This window comes from Phoenix dactylifera, unplaced genomic scaffold (assembly GCF_009389715.1).
Source record: "Phoenix dactylifera cultivar Barhee BC4 unplaced genomic scaffold, palm_55x_up_171113_PBpolish2nd_filt_p 000311F, whole genome shotgun sequence".
In the NCBI taxonomy this organism is placed as follows: Eukaryota; Viridiplantae; Streptophyta; class Magnoliopsida; order Arecales; family Arecaceae; genus Phoenix; species Phoenix dactylifera.
The window spans coordinates 498,213-516,852 of record NW_024067782.1 but is presented as its reverse complement, the minus strand read 5'-3'; positions in this window follow the sequence as shown (position 1 = coordinate 516,852).

Sequence of the window (18,640 nt, the reverse complement as noted above, 5' to 3'; positions counted from 1 at the left end):
TTTCATCATTCATTCAAGATTTGTTTCAGAGATGTGCATAGTATGTGCATCCCTGAAAATATTAAATACATACCAAATAACAAAACTTGATGAAAATATTAGAAATGAACTATGTCTTTGATGATGCAAATCATCATATTTTTCAATAACTTGGAGTTATTGCAGGTTTGCTAAATATCTGTATGTTATGAAACAAGTTCCTCAATGCCTAACACTTCGAACTGCATCACATGAACACCAACATTCCAAACCAGATAAAATCATGAAAACCCACAACCCTTTGCACCCAACACTTGTTCAACTGATGTCCACTGCATCTCAAAGACTAAAACTACACCAAGCCACGAAAAATCATAGCAATATTGGTCGCTTAATCAATGGATCTCCCTAATGAACAGCTCGATGCTAGGATGGCCGACCACGATGCGTCCACATAAGGGACGACAAATGGTGGGCCGATGCAAAGTTACACTATTAATTAAAGCTAACAATCGACATCTTTTCCTCATTTCGATCGCTATCGATCTATGGTACATCATAGTTCCTTCATGCACAACATCAAGCCTTTGTCCTTTCAAGAGTCAATAGCTTCCTTCTCAATGTTTAAAAAGCTACAAAATGATATTCCACAAGGAAAGAGTTCTTCCTCACAACCCTATTTAATTTCCTTCCTTTAGGATCAAAAATATCTTATACACTTAGCCAAAAGCAAGCGGATGGATGGATAACTCTATAATTGGTGGACATAACTTGTGGCCTTTTGATGTCTCAAGATGCCTACCCTCACATGGTAGCATTGATGCCCCCTCCATTCACCATTCCAATTCTCACCACAAAGTATATATGGAAATATAAGCTCAGCTCTCACCCTCCATTCCATTTCTCTTCTCTACCCCATCCTCATGTGTTAGTTACTAGTCCACTCTCTGGAAAGATGAGTCTCCACTCTGTCATCAATTGATCACACATGCCATGCTGGTGTCCTTTCACATAGTTGGCATCTTACACTCAAAGAAGCCCAAGCACTAAAGTTTCCTAAAGAGAGCTCATTCGATCGAGCTACGGAGTACTTCATTGGTTCTCACTATCCATTGCAAGTTACTCCTTTCCAAATTTTTTTTGGGTCATGGATTGATCTTCCTTTCTTTCTCATATGCCTATATGGTGACGAGTTTCTGAAGCAACTTACTTCATCCTGTAAAAATAAATCAAGAGACCGGCCAGTCTCATTCAAGTTTATGAAGGATTACATGTTCAGTTTACTCTAACTTGAAATTGTTCTTGAAAGTTTGTGTTTAAAAAGGAGAGGCATCACATTCTCTAATGCAATTTGCTTGCTTCTGTACAAAAGAATTGACAAGGTGCAGCTTTAAATAACTCTTTCTTTCTGGATGAGTTTTCTGAAAAAAAAAAACTAAAAGTCATGAGGGATTTTGGCATGTCAAATTTGCAACAGCAATTGTATGGCGCAAGACTCCTGTATTCCTAGAAGTGAAATCATTGCCAATTTTGTTGATAGTTTGATCAAAAAGAGTTCATGTCAACCATGTCAATAGGCTGGACTTAGGACACAAACCTAATATAAATTCATGATCAAATAGAAAATAAACTTGGGCTGCTCTAACCCTCAATTACCACTGCATCAGTCCTACGAACTTCTCCAGATAAGTTTCTCCAGGCAGGAGAACATTGCCTACATGCACCCATTTTGCATCTACCATTCCCAGCCACATGTGCCATAAATCACACAAAAAAAGAGGAAAAATTCTCAGTTTATGTGATCAGAATAGGAGTTAAGGTTATTAGATTGCAAATTTAACTAGCCTACTGTAACTCTTAGAGTACCAACTTGTCCTTTCTTTGTTCATCATAAATTTACCTTTATTTTTTTTTTAAGAAGAAGATAGCTAAAATTATTCATGAAGACTTGGAGAATGGAGATATTCTTTTTGGGGGTAGAAAATAGAGCTATATTATGACAAAGCACAACTTCAATTAACACCAATTTCAACAGGATACTGCTCAAGTTTATATGGACCAAATAGACAAATCTTATAGAGGCACCTAATTTCATGGCTATCGATATTTGGTCCTCAAACAGATCACTTTAGACCTTGTACAAGCTTTCACTCTTCAAATTATGTTAAGATATAGATGTCGAACACATCAATATCGCACGTGCGAAGTTCTATTCAGGACATCCAAAGCCAAGTCAAATCCCAAGCATGTAAAGTTTCAGCTCATACATGAACAATTGTGAGGATGTAAGTCTGGCTAGTGAAGTTCTACTTTATCATGGGAAAATAAAGAAGCCACGAGAGAGAGGGAAGAGGTTCTTCTAGGCCCCCAAAGATGCCATTCTTCATGAAATTGATGCTCCTTTTGATTGTTAACTATTTCCATTGACCAGATTCTCCTAAAAATTCTACACATAGGGAATCAACTTTACAATGAATTCTCTGTGTTCGAATCCAAATCCATATCCAAACACTTTTTCTTCGAGGAATTCATACCTAAACACTTGCATGATTGCGTGTGAAATCCTTTCTTTCTGGGTGGGCATGGTTGGATCCCACCATTTTCATATCTAGACTCCAATTCCTTCACAATTTAAGGAATATATAACAAGCTCAACCGAACCAGATCCATATATTATATGCTAAGTAGCCAGAAAGCAAACATGTCTCCTGTGATGAAATGCTTTGTTAAGAAAGGGTAATGGAAGACAAGATGGAATAGGATTGGATTGAGATCAGTCAAAAGGTTTGAAAACTCTGGTGTGGCTCCCTCTCATGCCCATGCGTGTTGACTCAAAGGGGGTCAGAGGGAGAGTCCCGCCTTAGGCTTTGCCAACTTTTGACGAGGAGAGAGCGCACCAAACGAATTGGAGTTTGCGTTGGAAGATGATTTCCTCCACTAGCACTCTCCACTAAAGGAGGAAAATAGTATCTGAGGCCACTAGGATCTTGCTGATTGCACGCTTATCTTGTGTGAATTAGGTCACTTGTGCATGCAAATGTTTGCCTCTAAATTGACACCATCTATTATTGCAGGCTTAGCCATTTCTGAGAGGGTGGTAGTGGCAAATATATGGTGCCATTTTGGTTTCACAATATAAGCTCCCAGGGCAAACTAATAAGCATTTTGAAAACAAGTGGCATTCATTACTCTCTGGATGGATAACCTTATTCATTTGTGAGACGGTGTGGGGTATCCAATTTCCTAGCATTGCTCGGAAGGGTTTTGTCCTGTGTGAGATGAATCAGGCATGATTATGAGATATCCATCTCTCCTTATGTAAATGCTGTTAAAGCAGATTAATAAATTCGGGTGGATCCAGGGCCAGTACAAGGCGGGCAATGGGCATTTGCAGACTGACGAGAAATTTCTTCTAGATCACTCATGTGTACCGAGCAGCGAACAGGACAATTGACTGAGTCGCTTTTTCTATTACTTAGCATTCTACTAGCATTTTTTGGGATATCTATGGGATTATTTTCTCTTCCTTACTTCATCTTTTATGTTCTGATTTTCTTAGATATATTCATATTAGAACTGTATAATCTATGCGATCAAGAATTATTTCGTGCTTAGAATTTGGATTACATTTCTCCCCCCTTTTCTGACCAGAATGGAGGACCGAGGTCCAAGGCCCACCAGCACTTTGTTTGGATTATCTTTTTTTCGATAAACTTAGACTGGGCTATCAACCTAAAGAATGATAAATTTAGCGACCTAACTAGTTCAAATGCTCAACTCTAACCCGAAGCTAAACTTGCTCCACCCAAGACCAAACCGAACCCAATCCAAATCCATGCCAAATTCGGTCTCTCGCTTACGATCACAATTCGAATAGGTCAAGTCCAAGTCATGTTGGATTCGGTGCGACCAGTGACACGTCCAATGGTGACATATTCGAATTAGGATCCTCATCATTTGCAAGATAGAATATAAAATATTCGACATCAGAGGATGCGAAGATTCCGGGATTATGTCTGATCAGAAGATTATCATCTCCAAGATACTGAAATCCCCCTTTATGGTGTTGGTTTGGACCAGATACGCTAAGGCCTGCTGGTTTCTAATGGTGCCGAGCTTTGGTTAGTGACAACCCTTGCTTTTCGGTGCAACAAGACAGTTAATCAAACAATTTAAGTCTTATGTGGGGTATCAGAGAGGCACATCAGGTGTCCATCCTCGCCCCAAGTTGTAGTTGTTGGGTGGACTTTAGACAGGCTAATTAGCACCCTAGTGGCATCGGTGGTTGGCCATTTAGATTCTCTTCTCCTGCAACATGAAAGGCTATCGACCGCTATCTAGAATCTCTGGATAACTTAAACAAAACCATTAGCCCTCTTGCTTATTATTAAACTTGGAGATACTGTTGGTTGCTTGGGGTTTCCCCTACAATGCAACCGACCATCTTATTAATCACTAGATGTGACCATGGATGTGCTATCATTCCAATAGGCATGTGAAATGGAGGTAATTGTCGGCCTGGGATTGGCTATTGGGCATATGCTATCCTTGCTTGGCCTTTGGTAATATGATCGAAGCATGATGTCGCAATCCAAGCATCGCCTAAGTGGGATTAGGTTATAATTGGAGTTTCTTTTTCTAGGGATGACATTTGGATCGGACCGGATCAAAAATTATTTATTAAACATGTCAAGTTAGGTTAAATATATTTTTAATTAATTAAATAGATTTAAACAGATTAAGCGGATCAAATTAAGTAGATCAGAAACAGATTAAGCAAGTTTTGTAAACAGGTTAAACTGGCCACATTATGATCTGACTCAATTATTAAACAAATCAAAGCGGGTTAAACAGGTCAAATGTCTAAACCTATATCTAATCCATTTAATATATAGATCTGGATTGAACCTATTTATGTCAAATCCAAATCTACTTAAGATGTGCTGGTCGTGGATTGGTTTGATAAATCAGGTCATAAATTGTCATCCCTACTCTCTTTTTTTTTCCCTTTAATCATGAGATTCCAACATGCATGGTTCCGTATTAATTTTCAAGCATTGCAGTAGGGCCATGATATGCTAGAGCCACCCAGTTAGGCTGAACCCACGCTGGAATATATCGACTAAGATAAGGTTGTGGGGGACGAAGTCATGGATTCTAGTCTAAGCTAAAATCATAAACATCTAGTGACATGATGAGAAAGGTACAAATTGCCAAGCTAACCACCACCTTTTGTGTGTCGATATCCTTGCAGCATTGGGTCAATGCTAGTTGCCAAAGTGGAAGCTTTTTTTATCACTTAATCCAACTGCCCATAGTTGGGATTCTCTCTCTCCATCTCTCTATCTCTATCTCTATCTCTCTTTGATGAAAAGGAAGGAGGGCGAAACATGCTACCACCATCAAATTTATTAAGACCATAAAATCATGTAAATATAGAGATCTGAAAATATTAAATGAAAGGGAGAACACACGCACACATATTGACTATTGTGTTGAAATCAAAATTGTTTGGACAAAGCTATACTTTAGATTTTATTTGTTCATTTACATTGCAGTTACCTTGATTTTTCTTCTGGCAGGACACCATAAGTAGGTTTATAATGCGGTTTGACGAAAAAATATGTTATTCTAAAATGCAATATATTGTCGAAGACAGGAAAACTTAGCGATAATGCAATATGTAACTCTCATCCTGATTTGCTTTTTAGGTAAATGTTGATGCAAGGGTTGTTTAATACTGTCTAATGTAATGTGGGCTCAGCCCGCCAAACTATCAAACAAAGCGGCTCTGTCGGGTGGCATAATTACTGCCTGGAGACTGGGGTTTGGTGATCTGGATATCTTCAATGTTTGTGAGCAACAAATAATGATAGTGATCTTTGAAGGTAATGAGAGGCTGTGGATCCTAGCCATTGTATATGTTAGCACAAATTTCAGGGAAAGAAGGATCTTATGGGAAGAGGTAGCCAAACTGTCTCAGCTGGGACATCCATTGCTAGTGGCTGGAGACTTTAATTGTATTGATAGCCCATAAGAGAAGCTAGGGGCGGAGGCCTTCTCCAACAAGAGGGAGGTTAGAGAGCTCCAAGAATTCATCACTAGCAATGGGCGATTGATCTTGGCTTTGATGGTCTGAGATTCACTTGGTGCAACAACCGTCTCGGGCAAGCTAGGGTCTGGGAGCGGATTGACAAAGTCTTCAACATGGCTATATGGGTGCAGAGCTATCCGGACTATCGGGTGAGTCTTCTACCTCAGATCGCCTCTATGAGGCTTGGAGGGTGCCAGTCCAGGGTAATCTCATGTACAGAGTCTCCCATAAGCTGGAGATAACTAAACGACGTCTGGTGGAATAGGAAGGAGGTGGGCAACATCTTCAGGATGGTAGAGGAGGCCGAGGAGGCGATCTCCAGACTACAATCCTAGGAGGTATAGGAGGGGTCTATCGGAGGTGGATCTGGAGGAGCTCAAATTTCACTTATCCGCTCATGACTCACTTCTTCGCCAGCATGAGATGTTTTGGAGATAGAAGTCCATGATCCAATGGATCAGAGATGAGGACTGAAACACCAGATTCTTCCATCAGTTGACCATCATCAAAAGTTAGAGAAACAGAATCAGAAGAATTAGGGGTTCAGATAGCCAGTTGACAGAGAATCTGGATGCTATCAGACAGGTGTGGGAGCAGCTTTTCAGGTCCAAGTGAACAGATCAAACGAGCAGAAGGAGTTCGCCTTTCATGACGCCACCTGTAACTAGTGTCACAGAGGAAGAGAATGCAGCTTTGATCAGACCTGTGTCGGCCGAGGAGATTCGGGAGGCTCTATGGTCATTGGGGGAGGATAGGGCCTCGGGGCCAAAAGGGTTTTCCCCGATTTTCTTCAGAAGGTATTGATTGATTGTCAGACAGGATGTGGTGGAGGCGATGCAATAGTTCTTCAGCTCGACAGGCGACAGCCCTACCAACTGACTGGAAGAAAATTTGTTATCCTGATCCCAAAAAAATAGGATGCTACAGAGCCATGTCACTACCAGTCGATCAGTTGGTGCACTACATTGCACAAGGCTATAATGAATGTTTTTGTCGCTAGGCTGCAAGGCATCCTACCTAGACTGATCAATCTGAAGAAGGAGTCCTTTGTGGGAGGGTTGAGCATCATAGATGATGTCCTTATTGCCCATGAGTTCATGTTCGACTTACAGAGAACCCCAAGACGAAGGAGTTTGATAAGCATCAAGCTAGACATGGAGAGGGCTTATGATAGGATGTGCTGGGAGTTCCTACGGAGTTCGCTTGTGAGTATTGGCTTCCATGAGCAGTGTATTGGTTGGGTTCTAGGTTGTGTGAGCGCTCCATCTTTTGCCATTCTTGTGAATGGCTCTCTCACACACTTCTTCGAGTCTGTGGTTGGCCTCCGTTAGGGCTGCTCGCTGTCTCCCCTACTCTTCGTCCTGTGTTCGGACGCCTTATCCAGGGCCTTGCGGCATGTGGCGGAGACTCAGGCCTTAGACGTTTACAGGCCAAGGGCAGAGTCAGTTCAAATCTCACACCTCTTCTTTGTTGACGACTATCTATTACTGGTTCGAGCGACTAGGCGGGCGATGAGGGTGATTCGGGACATCTTGACAGGTTACTATTCCGCCTCTGGTCTGCAGGTGAAAAAGGTCAAGTCCGCCATATGCTTCAGCCCAAAGACCAAGCCGCATATAAAGGCCTCTATCAAAGAGATCCTAGGGGTGGGCGAGCAGGAGGGTGCGATGAGGTATCCGGAGGTTCTTATCACTGGTCGGCGTCTTCGCTATAGCGACTGTTCTTATGTCGAGCTGAGTATTAGGCATAGATTGGAGGGATGACAGATGGATGCTCTTTCCATGATAGGCAGAGTCACCCTGGTGTGGATGGTGTTGAGCTCGATTCTAGTGTATATGTTGGCGAACACCCTTGTTCCATTGTCACTACCGAGGTCTCTAGAGCAGATATTCAGAAACTTTATTTGGGGCAGGCAGGATGGTAGGGGAGGCACTGACCTGGTGGCTTGGGAGGTGGTCTGTCAGCCGCTCAGATGGGGTAGTTTGGGGATTCATTCACTGGTGGCGAGGCGGGAAGTACCAGCTGCAAGACACACTGCTGGGTTTGTCTTGGTGTCGGACAACCTGTGGAGTGCTTTATTGAGGGTCAAATATGGTGCGCTCATAGCGAGGGTGGAGTTTCGGGCCAGGCATCACTGCTCTTTCATCTGAAGGAAGATCTGCTCTCATGCCCCATCAGTGCTATTAGAGATCAGGGGAGCAATCGGGGATGGACAGTCCATTGATGTCCTGGGGGATAGGTGGGTGACAGAGCAACCGCTAGGTCGGATGCCGACGATGGTCGACTCGACGAGGGTGGCCGGGCTAAGAGTCAATGAACTTTTCATTTCTGAAGAGGGCTGGTGGGACGAGGTGCTGATTTGAGAGGCTTTCGGGATGCAGCTTGCCGAGATGATCCTAGCTATCCCGCGACCTCAGGGTGCTTCGAAGGACAAGCAGATTTGGGTGGGCATAGGGAGGTCCAGGATGCGCTTTGTTGACCTACATGTAGTGATGGGTGGCGAGGCCTCCAGGCGATTTGATGGTGGATGGATCTGGAGAATGCAGGTCCACCCCCACGTGACCTTGTTCACTTGAAAGGTGGCCTGGGATTGTCTACTGACTAGAAGTATGCTGGCTAAGAGGGGGGGTCAGAGTCTCTCTAATGTGTGTGGACTGCTCGGATTCGATGGAATCTGTCAGTCATGCTCTGATTGAGTGCCCATGTGCGCACGGATCTGGATGAGGGCCTTATTCTCTTTTTTGGGGCCCGCCGTGTAAGCTAGAGATCTTATTCAGCTCGTGAGGTTTGCCACGCGGTCTCCAGGCACCGCGGGGTACGGCATTGTTGCCGTCTACTTGGCTTATCACATTTGACTGGACAAAAACAACAGTCTTCGAGGACAGGAGGGCACTCTTGAGGTCCGTCGTAGAGAAGGCTTTCCATTGGCTGCAGAGGTTACTGAGGCTACCATGGCGGTTTTATTTGGAATGGCTAGGGACATCTAGGACCCTTTCTTCTCTATTATAGCACCCTGGTATGTCCTTGTTTCTTGGGAGCCATCACCTCCTGGTCATCTTAAGGTAAATTTTGACAGCAGCGTGCCTACTAGTGGAGATAGAGCTAGAGTGGCGTTTGTGATCAGGGACTAGATTTCAGGTTGATCACTGTGCGGAGGCATCAATCCTTTGAGGCATCAGTTTTTAGGGTGGGCTCAGAGCAGCATGAGAGGGACTCTCCTACGCGAGGTAAGTTCTAGAGGCGGGGAGCATCATTCTCGAGGGGGACTCAGCCAAGGTAATTGAGCGCATCCTGGAGGCAGGGTAGGGGCTGACACCCGCTACTACGCGACATCTGGCGTCTGTTGAGAAGTGTTGTGCCTTCCAAGCCATGTACGTGTTTCGTGAGGCGAATAGACTTGCTGATTGAGTCGTCTCTTTTACTGACCACCATTCTGGAGAGATCCTCTGAACTGGGCATGCTTCCGTTCCTCCGCCGTTGTATAGTCTTCTTTCATTGATTCAGCTGGCTGTGCTCATGCGAGATTAGTGTAAACAACCGATGTACCAAAAAAAAAAAAAAGAGGTAGAAACTAGTTGCTAAGATAACAGCAAACAACTACTTGTGTTGCTTAGAGTAGTGCCCATGGAAAATTCTCTACGAACTCAATTTATTTTACCACAACTGAACAGGAGTGACTTGTACCACCATACCTTTTTTTGATGTAAACTTGTGCCATACCTGCATCCCTCCATTGCTGCTGGCTTCTGTGTCATGTTTCTGCTCTCAAGTCTCCTTTCTTTTCAAGAGACTAGGACATAGCTATTAGATGCTGGCCAGCTCTGGATATTTTCCATGCATTCAAGCCATCGCGTGCATGGGTCTTGCACATTCATCTCGGGAGTAGTCGCATCTCAAGACAACCAATCCGTTTCTTTCATCTCCACAACCATCAAAACATCCCCCAAACCTTTATATATCTCCTTGCAAACTTTGTTCCTTGTGAAGGGGGACGTGACTCATGCCATCATGAGATACATGGATATGTTTGTCCCTTTCTGACATGGGCATACTGCTCACAACATACTGTTACAAGGGCATTTTAGAACCCTAGTAGAGTGACCCACATAGCTAGAAGGTCCCATCCATGTCATGGAACATAACATAGAAATGCTAGGGCCGGACCACAAACTCCTGATGCACATAAAAGCATGCCTTCCTAACCATCTCCCTATGATGCACATAAAAGCATGCCCTCCTACCCAAAGTTTATAATAACATAACATGAAAAGGCAACCATGCATGCAACGCAGCCAGTTTTTCTTTTTCTTTTTCTTTTCTTTTTAAGAAATCCATTTGGATTTGTGTAAGCCCGACAACATGTAGTCTTTGAGACTATTGGATTTTGCTCAACTAGCGATCCTCTAATTTCCACACATGAGAAAGGGTTTTATTCTACATTGGTGATACTTCTACGGCCTTCTTGCGAGATTTACCCCGAATCCGCATATAATCGGACAAAGCACCGCAACGTGATCCCCCCAACCCTGTAGAAGAGGCTGCTCCAACTTTCTTGGACATGGCGCGTGCACTGATAAACCTAACATTGGCACATGGATGTAAGGGCTAGGATTAATTAGGGTTAGATCCTTTGAGGTACTACAAATACCTAATTGGTCCCTATAGTTTGTATTCTATGTTAACATGAGTAGCTCCATAATCCATGTCATATATGTCAATAAATTTGCAGGCAAATGTGAACTATCTATTAGACCAAGTACAATTGTGGACTCTTAAAACATGAGTGCCAAACTAATGGGCATTATTTATCTTAAAACACAAATAAAAGTGCATTAGGAGTAGGGATTTCTCTTCTATTTCTTGTTGTACCATTGTCATGTCCAATCAAATGGATAGCAGTCTTCTCTACCATGTTGCTCAAAGAAGAGGAAGAAGGAGAAGAAGAGGAGAGAGAAGAAAAGAAAGAAAGAAAAAAAGAAAGGAAATGACTGCAGGGCTCGCTTCCTATTCCTTTGCTACTAATTATCTTGATAATATAAATATCCGACGACATTATTTTCTAATCCAAAATATTTGTGGAAAGGAGAATTATAAAATGTTGATGAGCATGTAAGCTGCCATATTGCATTGCATATACTTCAGTCTAAGTCTATATATATTTTAAGGAGAGGACATTTAAAGAAATAAAAAAATATGTGGTGTTGTGCTATAACAATTATACCTATATAAATATATATTCACACACATATAGATATATACATATATGTATGTGTTATGTGTTGTTGTTTTTGTTGTTGTTACCGTCAATAAATTAAAATGAGAGATTTGTAGGCAAAAACCTATACACATTGGCATTATCCTCCTCTAATACAAAACCCTCCCAAGCTCGAATAAGGTGGTGTCTACTACACTAGTAAAATCTCTTGGTGGTTACACCAATACACTAGAAATGTTTAAGATATCTTAGAGGATCCATCAATTCTTTCAAGAACTCATAATTTTAAGTACATGTTATTTTTAATATTTTTGCGAACAGAGAACAATCTACAAGTTATTGAGTTCATGGGAAGTTATATATGTGCCATCATTACAAAAAAAAAGAAGCAAAGCCGACTCTTGAATGCCGATTCTAGGGAGATGCGTCGGTAAATTTGGCTTCCATGCCAAATTTTGCCGACGCGTCTAATGAGCGTCGGCAACTTAAAAGAACAGACGATGCTTAAAAGCGTTGTCGTAGTCCTCAAGCGAAGACGACACTGAGAAGCGTAGGGAGTGGATCTAGGACAACGCTTTTAAGCGTTATTGTTGTCCCCGACCTAAGACAACGCTTATAATTGTCGAGCTAAGACGACGCTTATAAGCATCATCGAAGGCGAGGAGCCCTTTAAAACCAGCGCCCGATCTCGAGCCCTCATTCTACCCTAGCTACTCCCTTTTTTCTCCTCTCTGGTGTTTCCCTAGCCCCCGTCTTCCTCCTCTCCACTGTTGTCCTAGCCCCCGTCTTCCTTCTCTCCGATGCTGATCTTCCGACTCCAACCTCCTCTCCTCCTTCCTCCTTTCCCATGTCGACCGACTGACCTTAACCCCCTATGCTCGAGGTATTTTTCTTCTCCCTCCTCTCCCTCCTTCTTGCTTGTTCTCCTCCTTCTTCGCCTCCTCTTGTTCGTGTGTTTGTGGGTGTTTTTTTTTTAATTTATTCTCTGGCTTCTCCTCCTCCCTCCTCTCCGGCGCCGACCGAGCAACCCTCAAGCCTCGATCGAGCTTCGCGACTGCCCTCCTCTCCGAAGACTGGCGTCGACCGACTGACCCGAGGTAATGCACTATCTTTCCTTTATTCTTCTGTGCTTAGTCATGTACTCTAGATTTTAATTATCAATTTGATTTTTTTTTTTTGGGATATAAGAATTAGAATAGAGCTATGCAATCATTAAATTATCTGATGAAATTCTAAAACTGAGATGCAATCATTAAATTAAATCAGTTTCCCCCACCCCAATTTAGCCACAATGAAACCTTTATCTTGATGTCATGACATGAATATTCAAATAATCAAGCAAAGATATTTGTTAATGAATTGCAGAACATTAATGCTTGATCCCACCACTTTTGCAATTGTTGGAGTCCCTTGGAAGAGAAAGAGAAATGGAAACCTCTTAGTTTGAAATATATATGTTTAATTAGAAAAATAATTTTGAAGAAGGTGATGACACTCGGTATGATGTGCGAAGCAGATGGTCCTTGCAGATTTTGTTCTACGCCATCTTTTATTGTTGCTTTAGTTTTGTGTTATTTTTTGCTTGCCTGGTTAAGTACATCAGATTCGAATTAGCCATACTTAAGACCTAGGTTCAACATTTCACAACTCTTAAAGCTTCAAACTAAGAGCAGGCTACTTCAAGAATGACTGAAGAGCGTTTAGAATTTGAAGAATGCACTGAATTGATCTTAATCTTACAAATATAAAAGGTGACGAGGCTCTTTATTTTAGAGACATTATTCTATCTGTTCTAAAAGACTATGTTTCCTGGTCAATATTGTTCAAGCCCTTGACAATATATTTAATGTAAATTTATTTAGCTTAAGGGAGGAGATAGGGATGAAGAGGGACAAGCCTGCCTTTAATTTGATGTTGCCCACAGTACTGGCCTTTCTTTCATGTCTTCTTTTATTGTTAGAGAAACAAAAGAATTAGAGACCTAATTTTGTTTATGTTTTTTAAATAAATTGCAATTCAATCGGTATTCTAATAGAATGGACAAAAGTTGGATAAATAAGTTGAGATCCAGTGCCGAAATTTGGATGGAGTTCAGAATTTCATTAAATTTGCTTTTGAAAAATCTAATATGAACGAAAAAATTTTATGTCCATGTCAAAAATATATAAACAGTTCTGCTCTTGATCCAAAAATTATTGAAGAACACTTGATATGGAATGATTTTCTAAAGGGTTACATTGAATGCATACTTCATGGAGAGTCCATATTGCCGTCTCCATATAACCAACCCTCCTATCTAGAACACAACTTCAATTTTAGATCTAGTAACACAGAACAAAATTCTATAGAAGAAGATGATATAAGTGGCTTACTCAGAGATGCTCTTGGATATAGTATTAGAAATTTAACAGATTTTAGTGGAGAATAAAAAACAGCCATAATAGATGATGAGCATACAATTATTTATCAATCCATGTATGTGGAAGAATCTATACATTCTGATGACACAGCTTGGTATGATAATTTGGTGAAAGATTGTGATCAGGAACTATATCCGGATTGTAAAAATTTTACGAAAATTTATTTTCTTCTGCATTTATTATATTTGAAATATTTGAATGGATGGTCCAGCAAGTCTTTTACTATGCTTCTTTAATCACTAAAGGATATATTTTCGGAAGGTGTTACTTTGCCATCATCCTCATATGAAGCCAAAAAACTAGCAAAAGAGTTGGATCTTAATATGAGAAGATACACAGTTGTCCAAATGACTGCATGTTATATCATGGTAGAAATATCAACTAAGAATCGTGCCGAATATGTGGAACTTCACGATGAAGACAACTTAAAGAAGACGAGAATAATTCATTGATAGAAGTGGATGCTGCACTGATTAAAAAAAAATCGGCTAAAATTTTGAAGTATTTTTCTCTTATACCTAGATTGAAAATAATGTTTGCATCATCGAAGATGACTTTCTCAATGAGATGGTATGACAAAGGTTGTACAAAGGATGGAATGTTAAGACATCCAGCAGATAGTCTCGCATAAAAAGCATTTGATGATTGGCATCCCGAATTGCTTCTGATGTTTGCAGTGTTAGGCTAGGTTTAACTACTAATGGGTTTAATTCATTCCAAACGATGAGTTCAACATACAACAGTTGGCTAGTTGTTTTGATTCCATATAATTTTCCACATTGATGTGTATGAAACAGTCTTCAGTAATTTTGTCAATGGTTATTCTAGGTGACAAGAGCTAAGGTAATGATATTAATGTTTTTCTACAGCCTTTAATAGAGGAATTGAAACAATTATGGAAGGGTATTGATACATTTGATGCTTTTGTTGGCCAAAGATTCAAATTGCGTGTAGCTCTTATTTGGATCATTAATGATTTTTCTGTATATGCTAATTTATCTGGTTGGAGCACTAAGGGGCGTATTGCATGTCCTTCGTGTGGAGATTCAACCCATTCGTATTGGTTAAAACATGAAGGAAAGTTCTATTATATGGGTCATCGTCGATGGTTAGAAGCAAACCATTTATTTCGATTTTAGAATGACTTGTTTGATAGTACTGTAGAGTTGCGATCTGTCCCTATTCCACCAACTAAAACTGAAGTTTTTAGACAAATGCATGGCACTAATTATATATCAGGTAAGGTCTCTAAATGTGCAAAGAAGAGAGGAAGGGAGCATGTTGGCAGCACAATGAATGAAGGATTAATAGCAGAGGTTGCTGACTTTTTTGAGAATGAAGACAACATAAATGGTCAGAAAAATGATGATGACTCAATGGTAGCATCTCCATAGAAACAACTATAAAAAAAAGGAGCATTTTTTTATTTACTTTATTGGGAATATAATCTTCTTCGATATAACTTTGATGTGATGCATATAGAGAAGAATGACTGTGATAACTTGATTGGAACATTGTTAAATCTTGATGGAAAGATAAAAAATAACCTGAAAGCGCGCATTGATTTGAAAGATATGGGCATAAGACAAGAGCTTAATCCGAAAGAGCTTGCCAGTGATAAATTTTATATACCTCCTGCATGTTATACAATATCTACTCAAGAGAAAGATTTTTTTTTAACAGTTCTAAAAAATATGAAGGTTCCTGATGGGTACTCATCGAATATTTCACGATGCGTAAATCTCAAAGAGCAAAAACTTTCAAATCTTAAAAATCACGATTGTCACATTTTGATGCAAGATATCTTTTCATTGGCTTTAAGATCATCAACACTGAAACATTTTGATGCAAGATATCTTTTCTTCAGAGAGCCATGATTGGGTGCTAAAGTTCCTCAACTGCAAATAGAAAGAATATAAAGTGAAATTGAAGACGGACTTCAAGCATGAGGGTATGACAGAGGAGGAGGTTGCTCGTGTTTGTCCTCCTGATGTATAGCCTCAGCAGTGGAGGGAGCTTGTTTACTACTGGTTTTCTAAAAGAGGACATGTCACGTATATTGTTTCAATATCTCATATTATCTTTATTATTAATATGGATTGCAAATATATACATTGAATATATTATATTGTGTACTTTTATTTTGGCAGACATATTCTAATATTGGTAGAGCTGCATGAGCATCTCAAGCAGTTCCTCACACTTCAAAGTCAAAAAGTTATGCGAGACGTAGAGATGAATTCTTAAGATTTTTTGAAACTATTTGAAACTCTATTAATATATTGCACGTATCATATTGTATTATTTTGCCAATATACTCTTCGAGTGTAGATAGAAGAGCATGGAAGGGAGCCTAATGAGGTAGAGTTTTATAGGATGACTCACACCCATCGAGATGGCAGCTTTGTTCGAAAGAAATCGAGAGAAATAGTTATATTATTTATCTTTGATTTGTTCAAAAAAAAATTATTAGTTTTACTTTTTTTTAAAATATTAATGTGACTGTTTGTTTTGAGAGATATAGGATAGAACTTCACTTCTTATTGCAGAGCGCGTCGGGGAGTCATCATCATCTGGCGCAGCCAGACACGTCGAAGCTTAGGTCTTTGCTGAATTGATGGGCCCAGAGCGTTATGGTCGAGTGAGGGGTTATGGCGTTGGACCCTACTCAGTTGTCTGCAGTGAGCCGATATACCCAAAATGCCAGACAAGATAGTCGCACTGCAGATGTTTATAATTTGAAGATAGAGATAGCACAGATAAAGTAGACATATGAAAAAAGATAAAGGAGATAACACAGAGTCATAAAACCGATATTGCGGAGTTAAAGCAGACCCATGAGTTAAAAATACAATCTTTGCAGAATCAACTTGACCAGATTTTATCTTTATTGCAAAGATTTATCCCTCTGGTAAATAACTAAATCAATTTGAATATTTTACGTAATTATAATATATTTTTGTATGAGCGTAATGACTTTTGTATTCTTACTTTCTAAAGTGTATTTTTTTTTTCTTATAGGTTGCTGATGCTTCATTTACTCGTAGAGATGATGATGCCATCGACCTCTAATATATCGTAGACTATTTATATTTAGGAATTTGATATGTATGTTTTTAATATTTTTCAAGTACAATGTAATTAAATATGATATTATGAACATTTTGAATGAAAAGTTCTTGTTTTGTAATGTGATTTTTGTTATCTATGTGATTTAGACTGTATATCTATTGTGTTGAAAAAGTAATGTATATTGGTTTAAAAATTACTTTTATAATTTTTTTAAAAATAATCACTATTGCTGATGCTTTTAAGCATCGGCAATAAGCAAAGTGGCACGCTTTTGCCGACGTATTAAAACATCGGCAATAGAAAATTGGCACGGCACAGCACAGTGGCGTCGACGCTTTAAAGCGTCGACAAAGGACCAACCTGAGCCAATGCGACTAATTAGCGTCGGTCTAGTAGAAAACAAGCCGACCTAAGGAAGCATCGGAAAATTAGAAATAAAATGGCAGTTAAAAGTGTCGGTATATATCACTTTATGCTAACGCTTTCTAAATGCGTCGAAGAAAAAAATCCCACCCCATCTGTCCCACACTTCACCAACACTTTTGGAAGCGTCGACATGAAACTTACCGACGCTTAAAAGCGTCAGCAAGTATTCTAAAAAGCGCCAAAATATTTAGATTCTTTTGTAGTGCATGCATATTGAGATAAACATTTTTTTACTTGAACTTAAAAAAAATTGTCCTAATGAACGACATACCAAATTTCCTCAAGAAAGAAGATCACCATTCCAAAATCATTACAAGCATATTAAGACCTATCTTGGCTAACTCAGATAACTCTATTGAATTCTCTTAGGGCTCGTTTGGTTCGCGGAAATCATTTTTTCTCCTAGGAATATGATTCCTAGAAAATAGATTTCTAGAAAGAGGATACCTGAAAAAGTACTTTTGGCATGTTTGGTTGATAATGGAAAAGTGACAGATTTTCAGAGTGCTTATGATTGGTTGACCATCCACTTTTCTGAAAAAGTTATGTGTAATTCCTATTATACCCTTAATAAAAATTAGATATTTAATGCCTCTTTAATGCAGAAGGGCTTTTTTGGAAAAAAATAAAAATGGAGTGATTTCCAGCTCACGAAAAAGTAACATTCTCATGTTTCTCATAGGAAAAACTTTTTCATGAAACGTGAAAATTATATTTTCATGTGAATACAACTTTTTCGTCTCTCTTTTTTGAAAACTCCAACCAAATAAGAGGCATCTCATTACTTTCCTGTTGACCACACTTTTTCCCCTTCTTTTCATGCGAACCAAACGAGCCCTTAGAATAGTGCAACCTATATTGCGTGCATCAACGAAGGACGGTCAGGATCTTCTTGGCAATATTATCTGCATGAACAAGGTTTCTCATGATCATTAACAACTAGTAACACCTCTTAGGGATTCAGGAATGTTTGAGCCTGCACTTTGTATGCCAAACTCTTCAATCCATAGGCATGTTTGGTGTTGCAAAACATTGGACCAATCATTTTGCAATGGTGGAGTGCTCAAAGAACGGGGTTCTTCTCTCTACCACCCAAAGCAAGTCACTGATACAGCATGATATTGATCCCTGAATCATCATTTTGTTGTGCAATTAAAGCTAGTTGACTGAACCTTCACATTTCCTCCCATGAATCACTTGTTACCTCTCTATCCCAAAATGCCTAGTCCTCTAGTCCATGGTATACTATATAGGATCGGTAAACAAGCGAGCTAGCTCAAGTTCAGCTTAAAATTTGGCTCAATAAGTTAAGAAACAAACTGAAGTAAAAAAATTAAGCTTAGCCCACTCATGCTCGTCTTTAATTAGCATGGATGCTAATATATAAATAATTTATATATTATATATTATATATAATTTTAACTATTATTATTT